Consider the following 10,978-nt stretch of genomic DNA (forward strand, 5'->3'; position numbering starts at 1 on the left):
TGGCCCTTGGATCTCTAGCCTATGGCGGTGGCTTTTTATCCTCACTGTGTGGACTGTTGCCTTCTGTCGGGTCTTGGGTGTTAGGAACCCCTGGGGTCCCGGTCACTATCGGATTTGACCGTTTTCGGCGGCTCCCAGGCTGGTCGGGGTCTGATAGCCCTGCCTTTGTGCTTGGTACAGATCTGCTCCCCGGCTTGGTACTGGCGGGCCACCGCCCGTCCCCAGTCCTACGGTTCCGCTGACCTGCACCCACTCCTGCAGACGGCCACCACTGCCGACCTTGCTGTACGTGGTTTTGCTCCTCATCAGTGTGGAGTAGGATTCTGGCCAGGTGGGAGCAATGCCTAGTAGACCAGCAAGACAAAACAATCACTGATCTTGGGGTGACCAACCAGAGAAAACACTGCCGGCAGCCAACGAGGGCGCTCAACACAGTGAAATCCTAGGTGCATTGCCCCCTGGGAAATATGCAAATCAAAAAAGTCTGTGGAGCCTCTGTTAGGAGTCTCAACACAGAAAACTAGCCAGATATCCCTCCGGGAAGGACCCAGCCAAGGAGTGGCTCTTTTTAGAAGACCACCATAACCACCATATTAAGTGGCCCTTTTAGTCAATATGCAGCTCTTTGACAAGTTTAAAGATATGACAAGGGAAATACCAAGGCCAGGTATAGAGTTGTTCAGCTGAGTGTTAATTAGGTTTACATGACAGCTATTTAACCATACTGGAGTATCTGCAGCAGAGTACACCAGGGCAAGAGTAGATGTTCTCAATACAGATGTTGCCGAGCCCCAGGAGGAAAATGAAAAAAAAAAACAAAAAAACCCTAAAAGTTAAAATCATCCCCCTTTTCCCCCATTGAAAATAAGTTAAAAAAAAAAAATACACATTTGTTATCACCACGTTCAGAAATACCAGATCTACCAAACCATAAAATCAATTATTCTGATTGGTACACGGCGGAGCGAGAAAAGAAAAGCAAAACGCCAGAATTACATTTTATTGGTCGCAGCAAAATTGCATTAAAATGTAATAGCCGGAGATCAAAACATCGACCCAAAAATTGTATTATTTAAAACGCCAGCTCAAGCCGTGACTGAGCCCCAGATCCCGAAAAATGAGAATGCTAGGGGTGTCAGAACATTTTCTTTTATAATCAGCTGACTGACTTGGTCTATATGATTGTTCTTGGGGTTACTGATTTAGATATATGCATACATATTTGTGCTCTCCTTTTCATTTGTGAGGAGTAGACCTGTTTTGATGTAGGGAATATGTATACGGAATGGGGCAATTGGTATCTAATGGGATCATTTATAGCCTCATTTTGAGTAAGATCTTGACGGTGTAGTCTTCTTATGTGTATGTTGGGAAGCGTTTCTTATCTACACTGAGAGATTGTATATATTTCTCTCTTCCTCTTTTAGATCCATATTGAATATTGATATTAAACTCATGGATCAATAAAACCTCCTGATGAACCCTTTGGCTCTATCATACAAGGGGGGAAACGCGTCGAGGTGTAAGGTGTAAACTGTATCCCAAGATTGTGAAGCTATCAAGCACAGAGTGTCTAACCATTACCAAAAGGAACCTGCGACATGTCATGTGTCTGAAGTCAACTACCTCTATGAAGAAGGATATTATTTTATATGACAATCTCAAGTGGATATGTGATAAATATTTCATCCATCAAGAATCCTATTAAGGAACAAATTATGGTTACTGGACTTTTTATTCTGTATCATCTTTGGCATATATGTGTTTGTTGCTTTGCTGAAAAAATCTTTTTTCTAACAGTTCAGATGATGGCCTTGGGCCGATATTAGGTCTCTGTTCTGTAGAGAATGACCTTTGGCATTCTATAGGGTGCATGGTATCCAAAATAACAGTTCGGTAGATGAGTTTGCACCATATATTGGGTGTTGGTTCTGTTAGGAATAACCTAGGGTATTCCAGGATGTGCCTTTTTTTAAAAAAGTTATCCCTGTTTTTTCCTCTGTTCAATTGACCAGTTGAGGATGTGATTTGGATGTCGAGTAACCGTCAAAAAAACATCAAAAAGAGTGACCAGGGATGACATTATCATAAGTGTGCTTTTATGGTCTCAAAAACTGGATAGGGGTTGGAACGAGGTATAGAGACGAAATATCTTTTTGTCTCTGTATTCAGCTCCTAAACCACTGTGTGACGGTGAGTTTAATAGGTAAAATATATATATATAATGTGAATAATGGGATGAAGTATATATAAACCTTTGAAAAATTGCAATTTTTCCCTCTGAGAAATTTTTTGATGAGGGGAAATAGGTATCGAATCGTGAAAGGATGAATTATATATTGCAATGTATCTACCCCCTTATTGGTTGAATCCAGCTGAGACACTGTATGTTTTTATGTCTATGAGTCTGTTTAGCTTTTGGTATAATAAAGGAATTTTTTTTTTAAAAAGTTGGGGTTTATAATATATTTTTGAGATAAAATTGACCCCTGGAATATATCAAATTGAATTTGAAAAGAAATTAAATAGTATGGCTAGCTTTTTGACCGGGCCAATTAATATCACTTCATGGGATAGTGAGGCGGAGGAGGTATTCTCTCTGCAGGGGGATCATCTTACCTTCAACACTACTCCCAATATTCGCGGTACCTTTAAGGAATTAACTACTTGTTATAAACAATATCTAAAGTCCTGGTGTGAAATTAAGGGGTTGGAGAATTATATCAAGAATAATATTGTACCTAAGGGATTACGTATCAACATTAATCCCTCCCCAAGAGCAAGCAGTAAGGAGCTGTTGAAGGCCTGGCAGGCAGAGTCGATAGCCTCTTCCTTGAGATTTATGGGCTTGCTCTTGGAGGAAGAGAGGAAGTTGTTCAGGGAGGCAGAGAGGACCTTGAATACCTTGATTGAAAAAAACACTAGGCTTTAAATCGAACCCTGAGTTTAATAAAAAGGAGAGTATTTTGCAGGGTGATATTGAAAGGTATCAAAATCAACTAAAATCCAGAAAACATACACAATTTCATAGAGATCATAGCGAGTTCCAGACTGAATAGGCCTATAATTTTTCTACAATAACGAAAAATATCCTTGAAGTGTCATCATCTGAGACTGATATATCAGACTCGGAGGGAGCAAATAGGAATTATAGAGCAGGTAACAGGGGAAGGGGTGGACGGAATAGAAAAGGGGGTTGGAGAGACCAGAGAGAGATGGGGACCAGCTGTGAGGACCAGGAGCAATACAAGGAACAACATACAGACAGAGGGGGGAGGAGTAGTTGGAGGAGTAATGGCCTCGCCTTTGGCCTCACCCTCCTCTGCACCATTGCCTTTTTTAGGACAGCAGGCACCCAACAATTTACTCAACAAGGGTCGAGTACAATAGATATAGTAAACTCAGGACAAGTTGTCAACCTGAGTCGACAGCACCTTTCAAATGAGGAAATTCAACTACTATCGAAGGGCTTATCATTTGTACCCACCACCCCTTTTAACCTGTTTACCTGGGTAAAAGACCTAAATCTGTTTTGTCGTAAATTGAAATGGAATTTTTTTTTTAAATCTAATAATAAGGAACAGTGTCTTGCTCTGGGAGTAGAGGAGGAGGATATAGAGGTCTTTGGAGATTTGATGGATCTTGTTAATGATGAATTGCCAGAATTAGGAAAGGGACCCTTTACCGATTTAAAAAGAAAAAGTACTAAGATGCCTCCCTCTGGGGACTATGGTAAAATCGACTTATTCCTGCAGCTAGTTGAAAAGGATCTTGGAAGACTGAAGCCTCATAATGGTAATGTGCCATCTAATCTTAGTCAGGTGGAATGGGAAGCATTGATGAGTTTGGAGAAAAATAGACATGTTGTCCTCAAGTCCTCCGACAAGGGGGGCAACATTGTTGTTTTAGATCATGAAGAATATAACTCCATGTGTATGAGAATCCTGAAGGATAATGATACGTATGGAATTCTCAGGACTGATCCCACTGAACGGTTTCTTAGGGATTTGGCTGTGTTAATAGATGAAGCCTTGGATACTGGTTTAATCTCGGCCCAGGAGCACAAGTTTCTTGTCCCTACTCATCCGGTGGTGCCTACCTTTTATGCACTTGCAAAATTGCATAAGGGGGTGGAACCATTGAGGGGAAGGCCCATTGTGGCCGGAATAGGTTCGATTGGTTAGAACGTCGGAATCTATGTTGATAAAATATTGCGGCCTTTTGTTGTATCACTGTCCACATACTTAAGAGATACATCGGACCTTCTATTGAAATTGGAGGGGATGACAGTGGATCGGGGAACGTTCTTGGCGCCGATCGACGTGGAGGCGCTCTATAGTAGTATCGTGCATGAGAAGGGTTTACAAGCTGTCCGATACTATCTATCTGGGAGGGCCGTCCACTTCGGCCGGCACAATGATTTTGTCCTCGATCTACTGTCATTTGTCTTGCACCATAACTATTTTTTATACGGCGGTAAGTACTTCCATCAACTCAGGGGGACTGCGATGGGCTGCTCATGTGCGCCCAGCTATGCAAATCTCCTCCTGGGTTGGTGGGAGGAAACCGTCGTATTTTCTGGGGAATATAAATGGTGGCAAGATAAGATAAGTGCGTGGCACAGATATATAGACGACGTTTTGATCATCTGGACTGGGACTAGGGATGAATTTGTGCAAATGGTGGAGGAACTAGGTGTGAATAGTTTTAATCTAAGGTTCACATACGAGATAGACCAGCAGAAAATATCGTTCCTTGATCTTCTTATCTCATTGGATGAGAAAGGCTCTATTCACACAACCATATTTAGGAAACCTACATCAACTAATAGTTTATTGCGATGGGAGAGTCATCACCCCCTGGGTATTCCAAAGGGACAATACCTTAGAGCAAGGCGCAACTGTTCTGAGATTAACTCTTTCAAATTGGAGGCTTCCAATTTGATGGAAAGATTTAGAAACAGAGGGTATCCTGAGATGGCCCTGAATGGAGCTTTTCAACATGCTCTCCATAAACAGAGGAGTTCCCTGCTAGTCCCAAATACACAGAGAATTAACCCGGATGAAATCAGGGTTATTGGTACTTATAATGTGCAGGCAGAACGAATTTTTGGAATTTTGAGGAGACACTGGGGTATTTTGAAGGTGGATGAATCTATAGGAGATAATATCTCGGAGGTCCTCAGGATAACTTTCAGGAGAGGTAGGTCATTAGCAGACCGATTGGTGCATAGCCACTATAAGAAACCACTATCGGAGGGGACGTGGCTGAACCGTCGGATTTGCGGCACTTTTAGATGTGGTAGATGCCACTTCTGTGATTGGAGTAATGTTTCTAAGTATTCGGTCAGTGTAGCTACAGGAAATAAGTATTTTCTGAGGGACTTTGCAAATTGCCTGACAAAAGGGGTAGTATATGTGGCAACATGTACATGCCCAAAGAACTATGTTGGGAAAACACGACGTGAATTTCGAAGGCGTATAGGGGATCATTTGGGGGATATCCGGCACAAACGGGATACCCCCATATCCCGTCATATTTGGGAAAATCATGGAGGCGACTCAGGTGTACTTAAATTTGAGGTCCTAGAAGTAATCATACAAAGTGAAAGAGGAGGGAATTGGGACAATAAGATTCTTAGGAAAGAAACGGAATGGATTTTTCGTTTGGGGTCAGTACAACCAATGGGTCTTAATGAAAACCTAACATATGGGTGTTTTCTGGATTGATGTATATTGGGCTGTGATATATCTAGGGATGATTTGAGATGGTTCCACTGGGGGAGGGTGTTTTCTTCCTTTACTGGCTTTAGTGTAGGTCCGGTGATATTGGAAAGACTAGAGGAGGTTAGATTGAATGTTAACCTTCATAATATAAACCCCCATTATTGGGTTTGGTTTTTATCAATAATATTAGTAAGCTAAAGGTCAATAATTGGTAAAGAGAGGGGTGGAAAGTGTAGGTTTAATAATGTTGGTGGGGTAGGAATGCTCCCTTTTCTTTGGAATTGGCCCTTTATTAATTATAATTACTACATCAATATATGTATGCAGTAAGGCCCCTTTATTTTAGGCATTTTTTCTTCTATATCCTTAAATTCTAGTCAGCATTAACCCTCTATTTGTGACCCTTTTGCTATGTGGAATTTTGTTTCATGGTGAATTCAGCCTGTGTATATCTTATGCCTCGGGCGCATGCGCGGGGCTGCGCTATGGGAACCTTTGTGGTGCCGCTTGGAGAATATGGGCGGCTGCGTGGTTGGCGCAGGTTTGCGCAAGTGCGGTGGCTTTGATGAGGTATACGCTTTGGACGCATGCGCGGCGCTGTGCTATGGGAACCTTCGTTATGCCGCTTTGAGAATATGGGCGGCTGCGTGGTTGGCGCAGGTTTGCGCAAGCACGGTGGCTTTGATGAGATATACGGGAAGTGACATCAGGTTTGTGTATGAAGCAGGGTGAATGACGTGACTGCGCGTGTGCGCGGTCGCAATGAATGATGGGAGGCGGCTGGGACCGGAAATGTAATGGCTCCCGCACTCATTTAAAAGGTTGCCGCATGGTTGCTGGTTGGCGTGCTGGTGTCCTCATTTGGGGATTTTCTGGGACGGAGGCTATCATGGCGTTTTGCCAGTTTCTACTGTCTCATCTTACTTGGACCCCTAAACGATTGCTGTAGTGGTCCGGTTTGGCATACCATACTTTATCTGAGGTGATTTTGGCGTAAGTATTATTATTATTATTATTATTATTTATTATTATAGCGCCATTTATTCCATGGCGCTTTACAAGTGAAAGAGGGTATACGTACAACAATCATTAACAGTACAAGACAGACTGGTATAGGAGGAGAGAGGACCCTGCCCGCGAGGGCTCACAGTCTACAGGGAATGGGTGATGGTACAATAGGTGAGGACAGAGCTGGTTGCGCAGTGGTCTACTGGGCTGAAGGCTATTGTAGGTTGTAGGCTTGTTGGAAGAGGTGGGTCTTGAGGTTCCTCTAAGTGACATTGTCTATAGCTATTGTATTTTCTTTTAAAATCAGCTGACTGACTTGGTCTATATGATTGTTCTTGGGGTTACTGATTTAGATATATGCATACATATTTGTGCTCTCCTTTTCATTTGTGAGGAGTAGACCTGTTTTGATGTAGGGAATATGTATACGGAATGGGGCAATTGGTATCTAATGGGATCATTTATAGCCTCATTTTGAGTAAGATCTTGACGGTGTAGTCTTCTTATGTGTATGTTGGGAAGCGTTTCTTATCTACACTGAGAGATTGTATATATTTCTCTCTTCCTCTTTTAGATCCATATTGAATATTGATATTAAACTCATGGATCAATAAAACCTCCTGATGAACCCTTTGGCTCTATCATACAAGGGGGGAAACGCGTCGAGGTGTAAGGTTTAAATTGTATCCCAAGAGTGTGAAGCTATCGAGCACAGAGTGTGTAACCATTACCAAAAGGAAACTGCGACATGTCACATGTCTGAAATCAACTACCTCTATGAAGAAGGATATTATTTTATATGACAATCTCAAGTGGATATGTGATAAATATTTCATCCATCAAGAATCCTATTAAGGAACAAATTATGGTTACTGGACTTTTTATTCTGTATTATCTTTGGCATATATGTGTTTGTTGCTTTGCTGAAAAAATCTTTTTTCTAACAGTTCAGATGATGGCCTTGGGCCGATATTAGGTCTCTGTTCTGTAGAGAATGACCTTTGGCATTCTATAGGGTGCATGGTATCCAAAATACCAGTTCGGTAGATGAGTTTGCACCATATATTGGGTGTTGGTTATGTTAGGAATAACCTAGGGTATTCCAGGATGTGCTTTTTTTTAAAAAAAGTTATCCCTGTTTTTTCCTCTGTTCAATTGACCAGTTGAGGATGTGATTTGGATGTCGAGTAGCTGTCAAAAAAACATCAAAAAGAGTGACCAGGGATGACATTATCATAAGTGTGTTTTTATGGTCTCTAAAACTGGATAGGGGTTGGAACTAGATATAGAGACGAAATATCTTTTTGTCTCTGTATTCAGCTCCTAAACCACTGTGTGACGGTGAGTTTAATAGGTAAAATATATATATAATGTGAATAATGGGATGAAGTATATATAAACCTTTGAAAAATTGCAATTTTTCCCTCTGAGGAATTTTTTGATGAGGGGAAATAGGTATCGAATCGTGAAAGAAGGATGAATTATATATTGCAATGTATCTACCCCCTTATTGGTTGAATCCAGCTGAGATACTGTATGTATTTATGTCTATGAGTCTGTTTAGCTTTTGGTATAATAAAGGAATTTTTTTTTAAAAAAGTTGGGGTTTATAATATATTTTTGAGATAAAATTGACCCCTGGAATATATCAAATTGAATTTGAAAAGGGGTGTCAGAACATAGCGACAAAAGCACAATATTTTTATTATTTTTTTTTACAAATTTCTGAATTTTTTTCACCACTTAAATAATAGTAAATCTATTTGTGTTTGGTGTGTACAAACTTGTATTGACCTGGAGAATCATAATGCTAGGTCAGATTTACCATATAGTGAATGTCCAGGTAGCAGGAATCTACGGCAAACACCATCCAATTTTCCAAAGTGCTTTATTCCAATATCATGTGCAGTTAAAAAGTAACGGGGAGAGAGCCTGGTGCAGGCCCTTTAATGGACGACGGCCGTTTCGCACGCCCTTGTGCTTCTACGGGTTGAGTTGAGACCTCACCGTCTAAATATAGGTGCACCCAGATCTCATCCACCGCTAATTAAAAACAAACTGAGTGCATAAATTACAATCCCAGAAAGGGGGTAGGCGTTACATAGTTACTTAGGTTGAAAAAAGACCTAGGTCCATCTAGTTCCCCCTTCCTCCACCAGTTCTACATTTGGTCACTAAGTCATTTATAACCGGCAATGTTGTGTACTGAGGAATCCTCCGCCCTGATATAAAGCTGTAATAGTATCTGCCATTACTACCTCTTGTGGTCGCATTCCACAGTCTGACTGCTCTAACTGTAAAGAACCCTTTCCTATTTAGCTGCCGGAATCATCTTTCGTCCCCCGCAGTGAATGTCCCCTGGTCCTTAGTATTGTCTTTGGAAGAAATAAGTCATGTGCCAGTCCTTTATATTGACCACACATGTATTTATACATATAATGAGATCTCCTCTGAGACGTCTTTTTTCTAAGCTAAACATATCTAACTTTTTCAACCTGTCATCATATGTGAGGCCTCCATTCCTCATCATACGGGCGGCCTGCATTCCTCATCATACGGGCGGCCTCCATTACTCATCATACGGGCGGCCTCCATTACTCATCATACGGGCGGCCTCCATTCCTTATCATACGGGCGGCCTCCATTACTCATCATACGGGAGGCCTCCATTCCTCATCACACGGGCAGCCTCCATTCCTCATCACACGGGCAGCCTCCATTACTCATCATATGGGCAGCCTCCATTACTCATCATACGGGCGGCCTCCATTCCTCATCATACGGGCGGCCTCCATTCCTTGTAATAGTCTAGTTGCCGCCTTTGAACTGACTCTAACTTCTGAATGTCCTTTTTAAAATGTGGAGCCCAAAACTGGATCCCGTATTCCAGATGTGGCCTTACAAGTGATTTATAGAGGGGGAACAATACGTTGGGATCACGGGATCTAATCTCTCTTTTTATACACCCTAGAATCTTGTTTGCTTTAGCAGCTGCTGCCTGACATTGAGTGCTGCTGCTCAGCTTATTTGTAATGAGAGTACCCAAGTCCTTCTCCTGTTCTGTAGTCCCGAGTTTACTTCCATTTAATGTATACGCAGCTATAGGATTACTCCATCCTCGGTGCATTACTTTACATTTATCAACATTAAATCTCATTTGCCCAGTATCTGCCCATTCTGACATCTTATCCAGATCTTTTTGTAATATTGTACTATCAAGGTCAGATTTTAATATCCTACATAGTTTGGTGTCATCAGCAAAGACTGACACTTTATTATCAATCCCATCCACAAGGTCATTAATAGAGAGATTAAAAAGAATCGGTCCTAGCACAGATCCCTGCAGCCCCCACTGCTCCCAGTACAGATCCCTGCGGCCCCCACTGCTCCCAGTACAGATCCCTGCGGCCCCCACTGCTGACTGCAGCCCATTTAGAGAATGTACCATTTATGACTACTCTTTGTTGCCTATCTTTTAGCCAATTCCTTACCCAGTTGCATATAGTTTCCTCTAGTCCTTGCTTCTGGAGCTTTAGTATAAGGCTATTATGTGGTACAGGATCAAATGCCTTTGCAAAGTCCAAATAAATCACATCAGCTGCATTACCAATATCCGGGGTTTCCCAGCAGTCAAGACCCGATTGAAGGCAACAGCTCAAACCGTGAAGGGAAATACAGTCACCGCCAAGGCTACAGTTCCCAGGACCAGAGCCTGCGGGCAAAAGGGGCTCCCTCAGCCTCCATCTAAGCTGGGGAGCGGGTTACCGGTGGGAAGCCATTGGAACCGTGAACATAACACAGGTGCAGGGAAAGGCAGTCACCGCCAACCTACCGGGAGAAGAACCACCGCAGCCGTCTGTGGGACCCGTCCATCCAGCCGTTTGCTTTACCGGAGACTTTGCATTCATCATTGACTGAGTGAGTACCACTGTGCCGTGCGGCACCGCGCTGCCCCCGCGACCCTGCATCTCACCAGGCCTCGAAACCCGCCTGCTATCCCCTCCCTCACCGAGCCCCGGGACAACCAACCTCCCTACCCACAGAGGGGAGAAACAACATCCAAGCTGCTCCCTGTCACCGTTCCCGGGATCCCCGTCCAGAGCAGCGGTGGTGCCACAACCTCACCACAACCGTGGGTGGCGTCACGGACAATATCCCTAAACCAAACCACCCCCTTTCACTCACGTGCGAGGAGCGCCACTCGAGTCCCCGGGATCCGGCCCACCGCTCGAGCCACCGAGCAG

The sequence above is a fragment of the Anomaloglossus baeobatrachus genome, chromosome 6 (assembly GCF_048569485.1).
Source record: "Anomaloglossus baeobatrachus isolate aAnoBae1 chromosome 6, aAnoBae1.hap1, whole genome shotgun sequence".
Taxonomy (NCBI): domain Eukaryota; kingdom Metazoa; phylum Chordata; class Amphibia; order Anura; family Aromobatidae; genus Anomaloglossus; species Anomaloglossus baeobatrachus.